The sequence below is a fragment of the Lissotriton vulgaris genome, chromosome 3_1, assembly GCF_964263255.1.
Source record: "Lissotriton vulgaris chromosome 3_1, aLisVul1.2, whole genome shotgun sequence".
NCBI classification, from domain to species: domain Eukaryota; kingdom Metazoa; phylum Chordata; class Amphibia; order Caudata; family Salamandridae; genus Lissotriton; species Lissotriton vulgaris.
In genome coordinates, this window is record NC_141689.1 from 1,876,067,596 (window position 1) to 1,876,083,510 (window position 15,915).

The 15,915-nt window shown below is 47.5% G+C and overlaps 1 protein-coding gene across 1 annotated transcript in view; it reads left to right on the forward strand.

The window, feature by feature from the left end:
- GUCY1B1 (guanylate cyclase 1 soluble subunit beta 1) overlaps positions 1-15,915 on the forward strand; it is a 481,270-nt gene that overhangs the window by 181,324 nt on the left and 284,031 nt on the right. The window lies entirely within an intron of this gene.

Below are 15,915 nucleotides of genomic sequence, written 5' to 3' on the forward strand. Positions count from 1 at the left end.
CAAGAAAATTTGGAGTACATAAAATGTAATGGGGGCAAACAAAACATCTGCCAAGATATAGACAGTGGCAGGACAATATTCTTCTTCGTATCCTTACTAAAATCAGGTCTTTCCTTCATTGTTCTAGCGAGGAAAATCTGCAGGTTTTTCGAAAGACCAGAGACTCATATTATACTTGTTTGAAGCACAGTCACTACTATTAAATAGATATGAGCAACCACGTGAATGTTGATTGTCTGGACCAATCAGCAAATCCAAAAATGTCCTCTAAACTTGTTTTAGCTAAAACGACTTTAGAGGCCATGTCTCATCAGGTGTAATAAGCCATGAAGGATTATGTATCTGTTTCACGCAAAAATATAGCTTTAGTCCATCTGGCCAAAGTTGGAGAAGCCACAGGGACATGGGGTGTGTAGATAGATTAACCCATGTGGAGAGAATTTTCTTAAATGAGTAGTCTTTCATTCATATTATTTAAAGTCACATTAAACACAACTTTGCATGAGAAGGAAAATAAGGAGAAAAACATATTCAATAACTCTTTCAGAACGAAGGTGTCATTAATCGGCCACATTTGGAACTGTTGCAGAATTAGTTTAGGATCCCATGTGAGAAGGCCATATAGCTTATATGCAACTACTGACATGATGATGTTCCCATAAGAGTTTCTCCTAAAAAAAACGAAGGGTCAGCAGAATAGCTGTGCTGTAGCCATTAACAGTCCTGAAAGACTTGTCCTGAGATACCAGTGAGGCTAGGAAAATTAGAACTGTAGTACTATTTTCTAAACTGAGATAGTATTTCCTTTTTTCCCAACAACCAATCCCAAGCTTGCAAAGCTGTTCCATAAGTCCTGGTGGTTGACTCCCCTGCTCTTTGCGCTCACTATGGAGCCTCTGGCCTGCTGCGCATGAACAGGACGAGACTACCAGGGACTGACGGTGTGGGACTCACAACACTGCATCGCTTTGTAGTATGCTGAAGATCTCCTCCACTTCCTCTGCGACACGAGAGAAGACCTGCTGGGAGCGAGGAATGAGCTGGAATGCATTTGTCTCCTGTCTGTCTTGAAAGTAAATTGGCAGAAGTCCAGACTCCTCCCCATGACATCCAAAGGACTCCCCCCAGATGAACTACATCACCTATAGTGGGAACCCAGATGCCTGGCGTACTTAGGGGTACAGATATACTATGATGCCTCTAACCTCTTAGAGGGCAATGTAGGTAGAGCGATTCTCTCCCTCCGCTCTTCTATGGAGTCTTGAAAATTGTTTCAGTTGTCTGTGGTGGGCAGAGTAGCCCTTCTGAAAATCGTGGCATTGCTGTGGTTGTTATACTCCTTCGGCACGCTCCTGGTGTGGATCCCAAAGACAATGTTCTGGGACCTCGACTCACAGGTCTTATCATATATCTTTGGTACGGGCTGCAGACGAATGGTGCTGGCTATGTTACATCGCTCCACAGTAACTGGAGGGCTGGTGGTCCCAGACTTTGAAGCTTACTGCATTGCATCACAGCTAAATTGGCTGATCCAGTGGAGGCGTCCAGAAGAAACCCTAACAGGGCCCTGAACCTATTCACATCAGTGTCTTCTGACCTCACCAAAATATTCTTGCGAGTTGACCAACTGGAGACAATGGAGAGCTCAGAGTCATAGCCGATGCAAGGCAAGAGTCTTGTAAAAGACTTGTAGTAGAACCCCCTATTCTCCTGATTTACCCTTCACCATGCTTCAAGACCTGCCCCATGGCAGTAGCTGGGTGGAGTTGAATGCCTGGATAGAAGCAGTGGTGACTACGGTAGGTCTGTTCAGAGACTCAGTTACTCCAGTTTGATGAGTTTCATGCAGAATTCTATCTACCGCAAGGCCACTTCCTCCTACACAGGGCCCTCACCTCGGCATTCAGGAAACACTGGGGTACTGGGTCCACAGAGCCATGGGTGCTGGGCTGCTGTTGTTATGTGACCCTGTCGTCAGGCACAATCAAAATGGTCTCATGCGTTCACAAAGTGATATGCAATGTTCTCCAGTGTCCAATGGAGCGTTTGTGAATGCAGTGTGAGGAAGACCTGGCAATCCATATCCCTGAAGCGGACTTAGTTGCCGTAGTAGAAAGGACACCAAAGGTCCCGCAAAATGTGTGCTTTAAGTTATTAACTATTATATGTTGAACAGGATGTACTGTACCATAGTAAGAATTATGAAATACTTCTAATCGGAAGAGGCTGCTTGCGCCAGATGTGGGGAATGGGGAGCGCATATCCTACACATGCTGAGTGCCTTTTGGGAGGACGTCATAACTGTAGTTGAAACTGTCACTGACAGGGAGATTCCTCGTTCTCCGGATCACTGCCTGCTGGGCTGGTTCCCACACACAGCTCAAACAAAAGTAACAGGGAAATTCCAAGATCTTGCTTATGTCCTGGCTAAGCTGGAAATTACTAGAGACTGGGAATCGATGAGAGTGCTGTGGATAGTAACATGAAGGAGAGAACTTGAAAAATGGGCGGGATGCGAATGGAGTATATCCCTAAGGGAAGCCGAAAGTTGGCATATGCACACTGGACCCAGCCAGGGCCTGGGGAGTAAAATTTTCAGCAGAAATGGGTTTTCAGTATACAGGAAAATTGGCACTCTAGCAATATATACGTAATATTTGGTGCTTAATGAAATGTCAGTTACGTGGTGCAAGCAGGTGAGGGGAGACCCTTAAACCCCTCGTCTATTGTGTGAAACCAATTCACACCGACACAAAGAAACACAATTTCCTGCGCACTCTAAACAAAGTCAAAACACAATCTGTTAAGTACATGCAAGACAAAGCAACGGATAAGTCCCACAAAGGTTTTGGAGTTAGTTTTCTCCCTTTAATTGGTCATCAAGCATAAGGAAAATACACAGCCAGCCGACATGTGTTTCGTTGTAGGTATACAAAGATTTCCTACAACTCTTCAGGGCTCAATGGCTGTATCCAAGGTCTGTAAGGCTCAATTCCGGTGATAATTCCAACCTGGAAGGGTAACCAAGTTCAGAGTTCAGTATAGAATAGGACGGTGAAAGAAAGGGGACCCCTGGTAAGGCCGACAGGTGTAAAGTTCAAAGTTAATGGGAACACCAGGGTCGGCATCTAAAATGATCATCAGAATGCCTCTTGGGAGTTTCACACGGAAAAAGTACAGTGTTAGGTCAGGTCCTGATGATTTGAAACACGTGTGCGTGTCTCCACAATCAAAGTGGCTGAATCGCCCTCGTTGCGCTGGCGTTCGTGAACCGGAAGGGCCTGGAGAGTACTAGTCAACATATTAGTGACCATGGATTCCGACGCTGACACTGCCTTGCCCTTACGACCTGCTTCCCCAGAACAGTGAGGCGAGACAGTGGGACAGGCCACACATCTATGGGCCCCTCACTGACCACCCCCCTAGCTCCCGTATCCATACCCACGCCTGCTAAGGCATAATAACCTTTAAAGCATACATATATGCCACACAAAGCTGACAACATTGAAGTGAGGAATTGACTCAAGGGGAAAGTTAGGGGTGAGTTGTTAATGTTAATTATGTTAAAGGAAATGGGGACGACAATAGCACAGACTGGTTCAATAATATACAGTATCGGGGTGTGGTTGGCAGCCGCCGGAGATGGCCGGAGGCTGAATGAGCTGCGTTAGCCTCAGCCTCACACCCCGTTAATACCATCATAAACCGTGCTAAACAAGGAAGCTGACCGTGGGAAACAGTGGAGAGTCATATCTGGATCCACAGGGCAGGAATGATTGTGCCTTGACTGCGGCGAACCTGGGAATATTAATTGAGATACGGTGAGGCCAGAGGGCAAGATGGCGGCACCCACTCACTACCTGAGAAGGTGGAAGCCGGAGTTACATGCCAGCAAGGAAATTGAGAGTCTGCATGTAAAGGAGCTGACCGTGCTCTAGGGACAGGCTAGAGACACTTTATAAGGCGGGCCCCCGGGGTCACGTCTGGTCTCCTGGGATGAGGTCCTCGCCGGAGGAGGTGGCTGTGCCTGGACAGAGACTTCTCCTCCCTTTCTCCTTTATGGTATAAAAGGTGACTTGCAAAGCTGGGGCACACATGAGCGTAGTGGTGCTCGACAGGGTGGCGCCCACATAGATCTGCGGTGAGCGACTGCATCCCCAACAGCCATGCAGCGAACCCCGCATGTGATTGTGTGCATTGGGCAGAATCAGGATATGGATCCCTGGCAGGTAAAGCATTGCTCTCACGCCAAGGAGACTGGTTGACGCAGCACGAAGCCTGTGATCACCTGGAGAGAGGCAGTAACTAGGGTGGGACCCCGGGATCTGGTCTGGATTCCCCTGAGTCAAGAAGACAGGCTGGGCCTGGGAGACGTGCGTATAGGGGCCCAGAAATTGTGTCACTGCCTCGCGCCTGGGCCTGAAATATGTGGCGGGACACGGAGGATGCTGGGTTGAGGCTGAGGGGAGATCCAGCCCATGCAGCGATAAAGGGACCCATACGTGTGGCCTTGATCTGGCCGCTCTGTGTGTAAGGATCAGCCCCCTGGCATTTAGACAGTTGCAGGGCCCACTGAGGCAGACCTACAGTGCCTGGAAGGGCTCAGAGTAATACGATGAGAGGGGCCCCATCTCCAATCTTGGTGACCTGACCCTGGGGCCTGTGAGGGGAACACTACAGCTCAACAGACGAAAAGATAAGGCCACATAATCCTGGCAGAAACAGCGCACCCACGAGACACAAGCAGACTTGGTGCGGGGCCCTAGAGACACTTGAGAGAAACAGTATACAAAAAAGAGGCAACCCATCGAGATTTGAGGTTGCCCTCCGGGGCCTCCATAGCCCCGCACCCCCAGAAAAAAGATGGTGCGGACCAAACATGGGGAGCAGGACAGTCTAATCAAATAGACAAATACACTGTACCAGTGAGCCGAGATGGGCCCACTGCCGGTGCAGACTCACCAGATGGAGGTGAGGAGCCCTCCCTGAGAGACATCATGCTGGCAATCAGAGATACGGGGCACGTTGGAACCAAAATTAGACTCTGTAACAGGGGAGGTGAATCTGCTCCGAGCAGTCTTTTGGAAGTTGGCAGATAAGGTGTCCACGGTGGAGGCAAGCATCGGAAGCCTACAATCTAAAGCAAAGCGCTTGGAAGATCAGGTTAACATGCCAACCATCAGCCAGAAAGACATTCTAGCCAAGCTGGGAGATCAGGAGGGCACAGCACATCAAAACAACATCCACGTGGTGCAGGTCCCGGAAAGGCTGGAGTGGCTGTCAATGGACCTCTTCGTGGCGGATCTCATTTTAAACAAACACACAATTCTGCAGACAGCACTCCACGTGGGAGATCTGCAACTCAACAATGCCAATATGCGTTTCTTCATGTTGCAGGTGCAACGCCAAAGGCGCACCTTCGATGCTTGAAGAGAGCCCTTTGGCACAGAATGTAAAATACATGATGCTGTTCCCAGCGAAATTTACATTTCTTAGCGAGGGAAAGGCCTACTTCTTCACAACACCGGGAGAGGCGAGTGGCTGGCTAGAAGGATGGCGGAAGGTGGGGGTGGAGAGGGAGATCTCCCAGGGCACTTGCCACACAGAAACAGGAATTGGAGCAGTAGGAGACAGAGCAACTGCCGGACAGCCCACCCATCGTCAAAGACCTGATAAGTGACTATGGGGGAGGCCTACTGTTGCCAGGGACTTTCTGGGCTTGCTCAAGACAGGAAAAACGCATGCGTTTGACAATTGAGAGGACTGGCGAAATGCTGATGCATAATTAATATGATAAGTGTTGATTTGCCACAAAACCCTTCTTGTCCAAGGCAAACATAAAGGAAAGTTTTTGCTAGCAGTAGAGGGGTAAGATATTTTATGAAAATGTAATTATCCGAGCAGGAGCCGGAGACTGATGCCCGCCCTCTCACCAGTTGTTTACATTACGCATTTAGGGTGACATGCACTCTGTATGTTGGGGAGGTGGGGGTTCATCACTCACCAAGCAGGGTTGCAGGGAGGAGGGAGTTGGGTAACTTGTTTGAATGTTCTGGTTTATTTTTATGTCGTTGCTCAGGATGCACATAATCAAAACATGATGCATGCTAAAGATGGGTCGACTAGGGTAGAGCGGCACTCAAGAAATGATGACCACAGGGAAGGTGAGAGCAGGGGACACAACTAACATCCGGGTATGGACCTGGAATGTCAATGGCCTGGGGAACAAAATCAAAATGATGCTTGTTCTTCAATATATAAAGCGCCACTCCCCAGATATATTAATGATGCAAGAGACACATCTTAAAGGAAGCCGATACAAAGGGAAGTGGGCCCTCCCAGGGTTCACAGAACTATACTTTCAAGAAAACACAGGATCAGTGCAATTCCCCTATACTTTATGGGAAGCCTATAAGATTGTGTTGAGAGGCCAGGCTCAAGTGATTATAGGGGGGAAGTAAAAAGAGGAAGCATTACAAATGAAGATGTTGGAAGATGAGATACTACAGACAGAAAAGAAAATGATGGCCGGGGGGAGGGGGTGTAGACAGAAAACATGAACTGGCAATACGACAAAGAGAGTTACAGGCAATAGCTGATGGCGAGGCAAGGGCATATACAGTGGCTAAGCAACACCGGCTATATGATGTGGGTGACAAGGCAACAAGACTGCTGGCCTTGCACGAAAAGCAGAATAGGGAGAAATCGTGGGTGGTCAATGAAATGAATGGGGCACTACATACATCCAACCAGTGTATAGACAAAGCCTTTGCCGCCTATTACGAAGGCCTATACGCACCGGTGTATACAAGATGGTAAAAGAATTGTGGCGAACTGCTGCAAGCCTTTCCGTTACTGACTCTATCAGTAGAATCATGGGAGGCCTTAGACACAGACCTTACGTGTGAGTGGCTTTATGAGACTCTGAGTTCCCAAAAGTCAGGGAAGGCTGCTGGCCCAAACGGCCTTCCAGTCGAATAATACAAATGCCTTGCCTCCAAAATAACAACACCACTACATAATATGCTTGTAGAGGCACGAGAGGAGGGACAATTGCCCGTGGATCAGCATGCAGCCACTATTGCAGTCATACATAAGTTGGGTAAGCCAACAGATCAATGCAACACATACAGGCCAATTTCATTGCTTAATATTGAGGCGAAGGTTTTGGCTAAGGTACTGGCCAAGCGATTGGTGCCCATCATAACTTCTATTGTTCATGTGGACCAATCCGGATTCATGCTCCAGAGAATCACTCGGCACAACCTGCAAAGGCTATATGGAGTGCTAGGGAGGATCAGTGGCAGTGATCCTCCTTGACTTAAGCGCGGCTTTCGACACGGTCAGCCATAACACTCTGCTGGACCGCATGGCAAACATCGGCATAAAGGACAAAGCTTTGTCTTGGTTTGAATCCTTTTTACAGGACAGATCCTTTCGGGTATTTGATGGAACATCTTCCTCTACCAGCAGACCATTAAAATGTGGAGTCCCGCAGGGCTCCTCACTGAGCCCGGCGCTCTTCAACATATATATGAGGCCACTGGCTGAAGTTGTTCGTCAGTATGGAATTAAGATCATTTCATATGCTGACGACACTCAGCTAGTGGTCTCACTGGCACAGGAAGCTAACCAGACCTCAAAAGGAGGGCTGAGGAAATGCCTAGAGGAAGTCAAGGACTGGATGTCCTCCTCCTTATTAAAAATGAATGGAGACAAGACAGAGCTTATGCTCCTGGGCCCTGCCAACCCTAACTCCCTCAGCACTCTATGGCCACCCTGCCTGGGTACCCCTCCGGCCCCAAAGGACAGCATCAAGAGCCTTGGGGTGTGGCTAGACAGATCTCTGTCCTTGGGCACCCAATCTACCAAACTGGCAGCCACCTGCTTCGGCCTCCTCAGAGTGCTGAGGAAGGTACTCCATCTTCTACCGATGGAGGCAAAACAAGTAGCCATGCAGGGCCTTATCCAGTCACGACTGGATTATAACAACGCCCTTTACCTCGCCGCCCCAGAGTACACGATACGGAGATTACAGACGGTGCAGAACTGTGCCGCGCGCACTTTGCTTCAGATCCCTCGACGTCAATCAGTCAAAAATGGACTGAAAAAACTGCATTGGCTACCCATTCCCCAAAGAATACAATTCAAAGCCTTATGCATTGCGCACCAGGCGTTCTGGAAAACGGGCCCTCTCATCACTCGCAACCTAGTGTCACACTACCTTCCCACTAGGAATCTGCGATCCAACCAGACCTTCACGGCCACAATTCCCCCAAAAAAAAAATCCAGAACTGGCGGTAGGACTTTCACCTACAACGCTTCCAAGCTATGGAACACCCTACCCCTCCACCTAAGGAAAAATCCCAATCTCACCTCATTCAGGAAACAGCTAAAAACATTCCTCTTCAATGCTGCCAATAATGCCGGGCTACCTCCTCTTGTTCTGTTGGTTTCTTAGCGCTAGGACGCTCCCGGGCAGCAATCGCGCTCTACAAATCGACATACAAATACAAATACAAATACTTTTGACTAGGGACCCTAACTTGCAACCGACGGCCCTAATGTCATTAGATGCCTCTATGGCCTTCGATAGTATAGAATGGCCATACCTGTTTGCAGTCCTCACTAAAATGGGCTGCGGTCACACTTTTTGCAGCTGGACAAAGCTTCTATACCAGAGCCCGCTGTCCCGAGTTCGAGTCAACAAAGTGCTGTCTAGATCATTCTAGGTTTGAAGAGGCACGAGGCAGGGCTGCCCTTTATCACCGGTACTGTTCGCTCTAACTTTGGACCCATTGGCTCATTGGGTCAGAATAGACCCAAGATCTGGGGCATAATATCACCGAAGATTTGGGAAGTGTGGTATCATTATATGCAGATGATGTCATTTTATATTTATCAAGGCCATACTACTCCATAGTGAAAGTGCTCCATACAGTAAAGCTGTTCGGCAGCTACTCCGAATTTTCCATAAATTGGGCAAAGTCAGTAATCTTCCCCATTTTAGGCTCCCCCCCCCCCAAGGCTACCTTTGAAATGTACAGCCCCAGTCATGACAGGTGGCTTTAAATACCTGGGAGTCCATGTCTCCCAAGACCATCGGCTGTTTTTGACACAAAACCGTATTCCCCAACTAGATAGACTCCGAATGGATGTGCAGAATTAACAAGCACAACCACTGTCCTTGGGGGCAGAGCGGCACTGTACAGGATGATGGCCTTGCCGTGTATCCTTTATGTTATGCAGAACACTCCATATCCAATCCCCCAGCAATTTTTAAATGGGTAGCACAAGACGTCCAGTCAGTGCTATGGCAGGGCGGCTCGCCAAGGGTTGCACTATGCAAATTACAGAAAGGAGTCTATATTGGTGGTCTTGCTGTTCCAGACATCAACCTATACTGCCTAGCCTCACAGCTACTTGTAATCAATGAATGGGTATATTCAGAAGCGAGTGAACAAGCCTATAGAGTGGATTGGGATGCAATGGTGGGGGGATGCTAATCGCTACTCTACGCTAAAAAGTGTACGCTCTGAATGGCCCAGTTTTACTGCAACAGTAGTGGCATGCTGGAGAGAGGCGCACAAAATTCCAGGATGGCGAAACAAATAAACAAGCATGACACCCTTTTGGGTGGGAGACCAGCTGAGGGAAGTAGTGCTGCTCAAAGGCTTCAGCAGATGGCAGACAATAGACAGAGAACGGCTGAGAGATGTGTGGTGAAACAATACGCCTCTGTCTTTTGAAGACCTACAAAATGAGTACAGTTTATCACCGACTCAACAATTTCATTACCTGAGACTCACACATGCCTTGCCGAGCCACATGCAGTGGGGCACGACCCTCCAGAACCATTCCCTCCTAGAGAATAGACTCCTAGCAGACCCAATCCCAGAGAAGTTGATATCCACTATTTATCGGAAACTTATGAACAACATGCCAGACCCGCTAGTGGCCCTCATGGCAGCCTGGATAGACAATTTGGATAACATAGACGATGAAGAATAGGCTGAGGCACTTCAGGGCCTAGAGAGAAAGCAATCAGAACTAGATTTAGGCTAGTACAGCTTAAGGTATTGTATCGCACATATTATCCTTGCACCTTGTTGTTCAAATGGGGAAGGGCTGTCATGTATCAGGGGCTGTCAACAGGAGGAGTGTCCCAAGATTTCACAATTTTGGCAAGGTGTCATGGCAATTATGGTAAAAAAATCTAACTTGGAAGTCCCAACAAAGGCCAAGAGTCTTTTCTGCTGATTAAGGGCATGCCACAAGGATCCATATATATAAAAATGTGGTTGGCATTGGCTGCAGGAATTGCTAAACGAATCATCACTAGATACTGGGGAGCCCGCCAGCCACCATCAGTGAGTGAATTAGAAAAAAGACTTGGATTGATGTATGTGAGCAGAAGCAACTGTAAATACAAGTAGAGGCTGCAATGGCGCAAATATAGGGGGATGTAAGATACCCTTTAATAAGTGCCACATATAATAGTACGGATGTAAATCTGACCTGTTTGGTGTTTGTACAAACTCTGTGTTATCTATACAAACTCTTGTTAAAGAACACCACTCAAAGACATGGTGTACTCTACCCTGCACCTATGGTCACGAGAAGGTACCGCTGAGTTTTTCATGTGGAATTGATGTGCAGGTGTTGATGTGAATATATGTATTGTAGACTAGAGACTAGCAGTTGAATGCAGGAGATCGTTCAGTGGCCACAATTGCAGGAAAAGTTTAAAGCCATCGGCTGTAGATTGGTGGATATGATCATAGTTTGACTCTTGCTGTAGGGTTCTTGGAGGAGGTGAAAGTGAAATGGAAGCAATACTTTTTTAAAATCTTTATTTATCATTTTGTCGCATGAATAACATCACATTGAACAATTTACACAGGGCCCGATTCACAGAACTAACAGACTTAAGTTAGGATTCTGTCTTAAGTCTGTCTTAAGTCTGTCTTAAGATAAAATCCTAACTTCTGTGATTACCAAAAGTAGTAAGTTTAGGAATTTGTCTTAAGTTAGTTCTGTGAATCGGGCCCACAGTCTCATGTGTTATGAAAATACAAAGTTGCTTTGTTGGTAAATTTTCAGAAATTTGCAAGTGTATAGTAAAACAATCACCAAATATGACTAATACATGAATGCTTGTTATCGAGAATTACAGATGTGTTGGAGGTCGTGTCAGCCGAGGGCAGGGAACCCTTCGCCGGTAGTAACTGATGTAGAATTACAATGTTTGCACTCGGTTATTTTCCCCTTACATGGAGGTGTTGGCTTGAGAATCAATTTAATTATTAGCAGTAAATTATTATTTCACTGCCGCTGTATAAGCTAGGCTGTGCGACCCAGATTATTTTCTAGTCAGACTCCGGTATATTACGCTGACAATCTCGCAAACAAAAATGTGTCCGCGTTCAGCCGAGTCTTTTAATAGTATCAAACGCTGCTGAAGCAAACTTGATAATAAGCATGCTTTTATATCGGGGCCCCAGAGTGGGTGTTAGACATCTCTACAGTCCACCAAAAGACTATTATACCCTGGTTCGATAACAAGCATGCCCTCATTTCAGGACCACAAATTGGGTATTTGTCATCCAGTAACCCTACAGTGTACTAAAACGGTCCATACCATTGGTGACTCCAGTCCTATACCTCAGTACTATAACCTCACATTTCTGGACAGTTTTAGAATAAAGGGAACTGAATGTGAGTTTGGAGCCTCGTTCTAGTCTTAATGTTCTCTAACACTTGAGAATGTGGACACACTAGATTTCAGTAATGCCCGAAAGTATAACACTGTCGCTAGACATAGCTTTGACATTAGATTGCAATTACCACCAAGTCAATTTGTATATATACAGGTCACAAGGCACTAAGATTTGTTCCCTGTACATAGCCTTGTGGTGGAAGATCTCCCTGAAGCTTTACCCGCTGGACACTGTCATTGTCTGATTGTTTTTAACTTTAGGTGAGTTCTGAATAATTGCAAGTTATAAATACCGAATCGGTATTCCAATTTTATTCTAATGTTTTTATATATTCGCACATGCCACTCTCACCGAATTTTTACATGTGAGAGTGCTTGATACACTTGTGCAATGGTGTTGTGTCACTTCTCACTCTCACTGGCATGCGAAATGTACAAGTTTTACAGTCACTGATGCACCTGTTGTTAAGCTGTTTGTGATACGCTCTCCCTCTTCCTTCAACAAGTACTGACAATCACAACTAGAAGAAGGGTAATATAGTATTGCTTTTCCCTTCACCCACTAGTGTGGTAGCCATATGAGCATACAGACACCACACTTTAGGGTATCAGCGTAGACAGTTGCTTGCACCATTAGATACTTGCTAATAGTCATCTGGGTCCTGAAGAATCGCAAGTCAAACTTAACAGTAGCGAGAAACATGTTGACCGGACTATAAAAAATTCTAGATGATAGCTGGAAACATTATTTTCCATAACTCTCCTCTAGATAAATCGTTTTTTAACTAGAGCAGTGGCCCTTCTGAATAAAGTATTCCCGGTACCACTAGCTTTATTTTAATTCACTACATCATGTCTACCCTTTAGTTCTGGCCCCACACCCGCACTTCATCCATACAGCTGTTGGAAAAAGATCTCCGCCAAAGTGCCCCTCTATGAGGTGTTGCCCGTTGGGTATTGCACCGCTGACCCAACGAGGAGCAGGCCCAAATGATGAAGCATGACACCTGAAAGGGTATGTGAGGGCATTAAATCCAACAAAATGGATTCCCAGGGCTACCGTCTGGTTACCCTGCCTTAAATCACCTGCATCATAGACTGTATCATTTTCTTTTCCTCCCTTAGGAACAACACGACAATTTTTGTATAGACATATTATTTGGGCACTTCGTGACTGGACCTTCTACTCTGTTAAGAGCAGTAATAGCCCATCACTCCTCTCTTTGATACCAAATATGAAAATTGTAGTCAGGACTTGGCAGAATGTGTGTGTAGATTCAAAGATGGCCGCACTCCAAAACCTCTAGCAAGCAGCTAAGTCAGTAGTATGGTGAGCGGCGTGGGTCTTCAACCCACCCCAGTTGGTACCATGCCTTGCTCTATCTGTGTGATCGTGTCGCTTTGCAGTGATGTGCGAAACGTTTTCAGCGCACCCCAAATGTCCCTAGGCGTGGATGGAGACAGAACAGTTGTGGAGTACATATCACTACGTGTGTTACAAATAACCAGGCTTTTCAGCCAGCTCTGTACCATTGGGACTGTCTTACGACCCCAATGTATTGCCACTTTCCTCTTAGCCAGCAATAAACCAAGGGACGCAAATTTCTGGATCTTTTGGGAAAGTTGGCCATGTAGCCTAAGAGTGCGATCTCGGGGATAGGGTCAAGTGGTATGGTGATAATGTCGCCCAGCTCCTTATGGACCGCCATCCAATATGATTGCAGGCGAGGGCAAGTCCATGCTAAGTGTGCAAAGTCAGCGTGTGGCAATCCACATTTGCGGCAACTGTGGGGTCTTGACGGATTTAGTTTGTGTGCTTTGGCCGGTGTGCTGTAAACCTGGATAGGAACTTAAAATAAAGTAGTTTGTGTCTGCTGTTTAGGAAGATTTCTTTAGTGAGAGCGCAGCATGCTGTCCATTTTTCGGCTGTGATTGGGCTACCCAGGTCTCCCTCACCCATCCTTTTGTATCTTTTCGTCATCTACGGGGACAAGCTTCGTGCAGGCCTTGTAAAGTTTATATATGAGGTGGGGGCCAAGCTCAATGACCAGAGACAAGGGGGTGAATGAGTCGGGTTCTATAAAAAACAGGGTATTGTGGCACGCATCGCTGATTGGAGTCGCCGGGGCACAAACCGATCCATGAATGTGGCGTCAGGAAAGCGGGTATCATCACTTCCCATAAAGGCATGGCCATACGGGAACAGGTCCCGGGCCTCCGTGATAGCAAATTTGGTTAGAGTGTGCTGTACAATTTTCTCGCCTCTAAGTGGTAGCCAACGAGCATTGGGGAGTGGAAGGGCCGTGAGGTATAAAAGGGCTCTGCTTGTAACTCGCCGTAGCTTTTCCAAAGCCCAACTTGTTGTAGAGATTGGTTGGATATCGTTAGGGTCTCTGGGGAGGCCTTTGGGGAGAACAATGGACAGACTCTCAGGGAGGACACGGTCTACTTCTGGACGAAGGTACCGAATCCTGGCATCAGGGTGGTACCAAGCGTGGGCGCCGCTGCACTGTGCTACTAGATAGGGTTGTCAGTGAAATTATTCTCCTTCCCTCGCAGATCCACCATTAAGTGAGGCCTTCCCCAAGCCCCTGCACTCTTGAGTGTTGGTATTTGAGGCCCTCCTCCACCCGCAGGTTTCACCTGCGTCTAATCCCTGGTGGTCAAGTGGACCTCTGTCTCCATTCTCTCGCTCCCCTTTTTCTCTCCTTTTTCACTTGTTTTTTCCCCCTCACTTCTATCTCCCCCTTCACTCTCCTTCTAGATCTTTCCTCCGTTTTCAGTCGTTTTCCCCTCATTTCAAGCTCCCCCCTTCATTCTCCTTCTGTGTCATTTCTCAGTTTTTCACTCATTCTTTACCCTCATCTCAATCTCCCCCTTTCGCTCTCCTTCTGTGTCCTCGGTGTCTTTCCTCTACTCTTTCTTGCACTTTTGCTGCCTTATTTGCACTTTTCTCTCTCTTTTTGCCTTTTTCCTTTTGCATTTTTTCAGCCAATTTTCCCCGCCGCTGCTGCCTCCATGGCCCCTCCCCCACAGCACGACCAGTCCAACCGGCCCAATCTAGCTCCCCTCCCCACTCCCGCCTCCCAGCCGTCCAGCCCTCCCTGACCCTTACTTAATGGCGGCCGCTGCAGGGACAGGTGAGCAGGACCACTGACTCATTGTCAGTGAAATTGCTCTCCCTCCCTCGCAGCTCCACCATTAAGTGAGGCCTTCCCCCGAGCCCCTGCACTCTCGAGTGTTGATATTCGAGGCCCTCCTCCACCCGCAGGTTTCACCTGCACCTCATCCCTGGTGGTCCAGTGGACCTCTGTCTCCATTCTTGCGCTCCTCTTTTTCTCTCCTTTTTCACTCTTTTTTTCCCTCACTTCTTTCTCCCCCTTCATTCTCCTTCTGGGTTTTTCCTCCTTTTTCTGTCGTTTTCCACTCATTTCAAGCACCGCCTTCACTCTCCTTCTGTGTCTTTCCTCCATTTTCCACTCGTATTTTACCCCCATCTCAATCTCCCCCTTTTACTCTCCTTCTGTGTCCTCTGTGTCTTTCCTCCACTATTTCTTGCACTTCTGCTGCCTTATTTGCACTTTTCTCTCTCTTTTTGACTTTTTCCTTTTGCCTTTTTCAGCCAGTTTTTCACCGCTGCTGCTGCCCCCGCGCCCGCCACCGCAGCCCCTCACCCCAACATGATCAGTGCGACTGGCCCAATCCAGCTCCCCTACCCGCTCCTGCCTCCCAACTGTCCTGCCCTCCCCGACCCCTACTTAATGGCGGCCGCTGCGGGGACAGGCGAGCAAGACCACTGACTCATTGTCAGAGAAATTGCTCTCCCTCTCTCGCAGCTCGACCATTAAGTAAGGCCTTCCCCAAGTCCCTGCACTCTTGAGTGTTGGTGTTCGAGGCCCTCCTCTACCCGCGGGTTTCACCTGCGCCTCATCCCTAGTGGTCCAGTGGACCTCTGTCTCCATTCTCTCGCTCTGCTTTTTCTCTCCTTTTTCACTCATTTTTTCCCCTCACTTCTATCTCCCCCTTCACTCTTCCTCTGGGTCTTTCCTCCGTTTTCTGTCATTTTCCCCTCATTTCATGCTCCCCCTTTCACTCTCCTTCTGTGTCTTTCCTCTTTGTCACTAATTTTTTACCCTCATCTCTAGCTCCCCCTTTCACTCTCCTTCTGTGTCCTCTGTGTCTTTCCTCTACTCTTT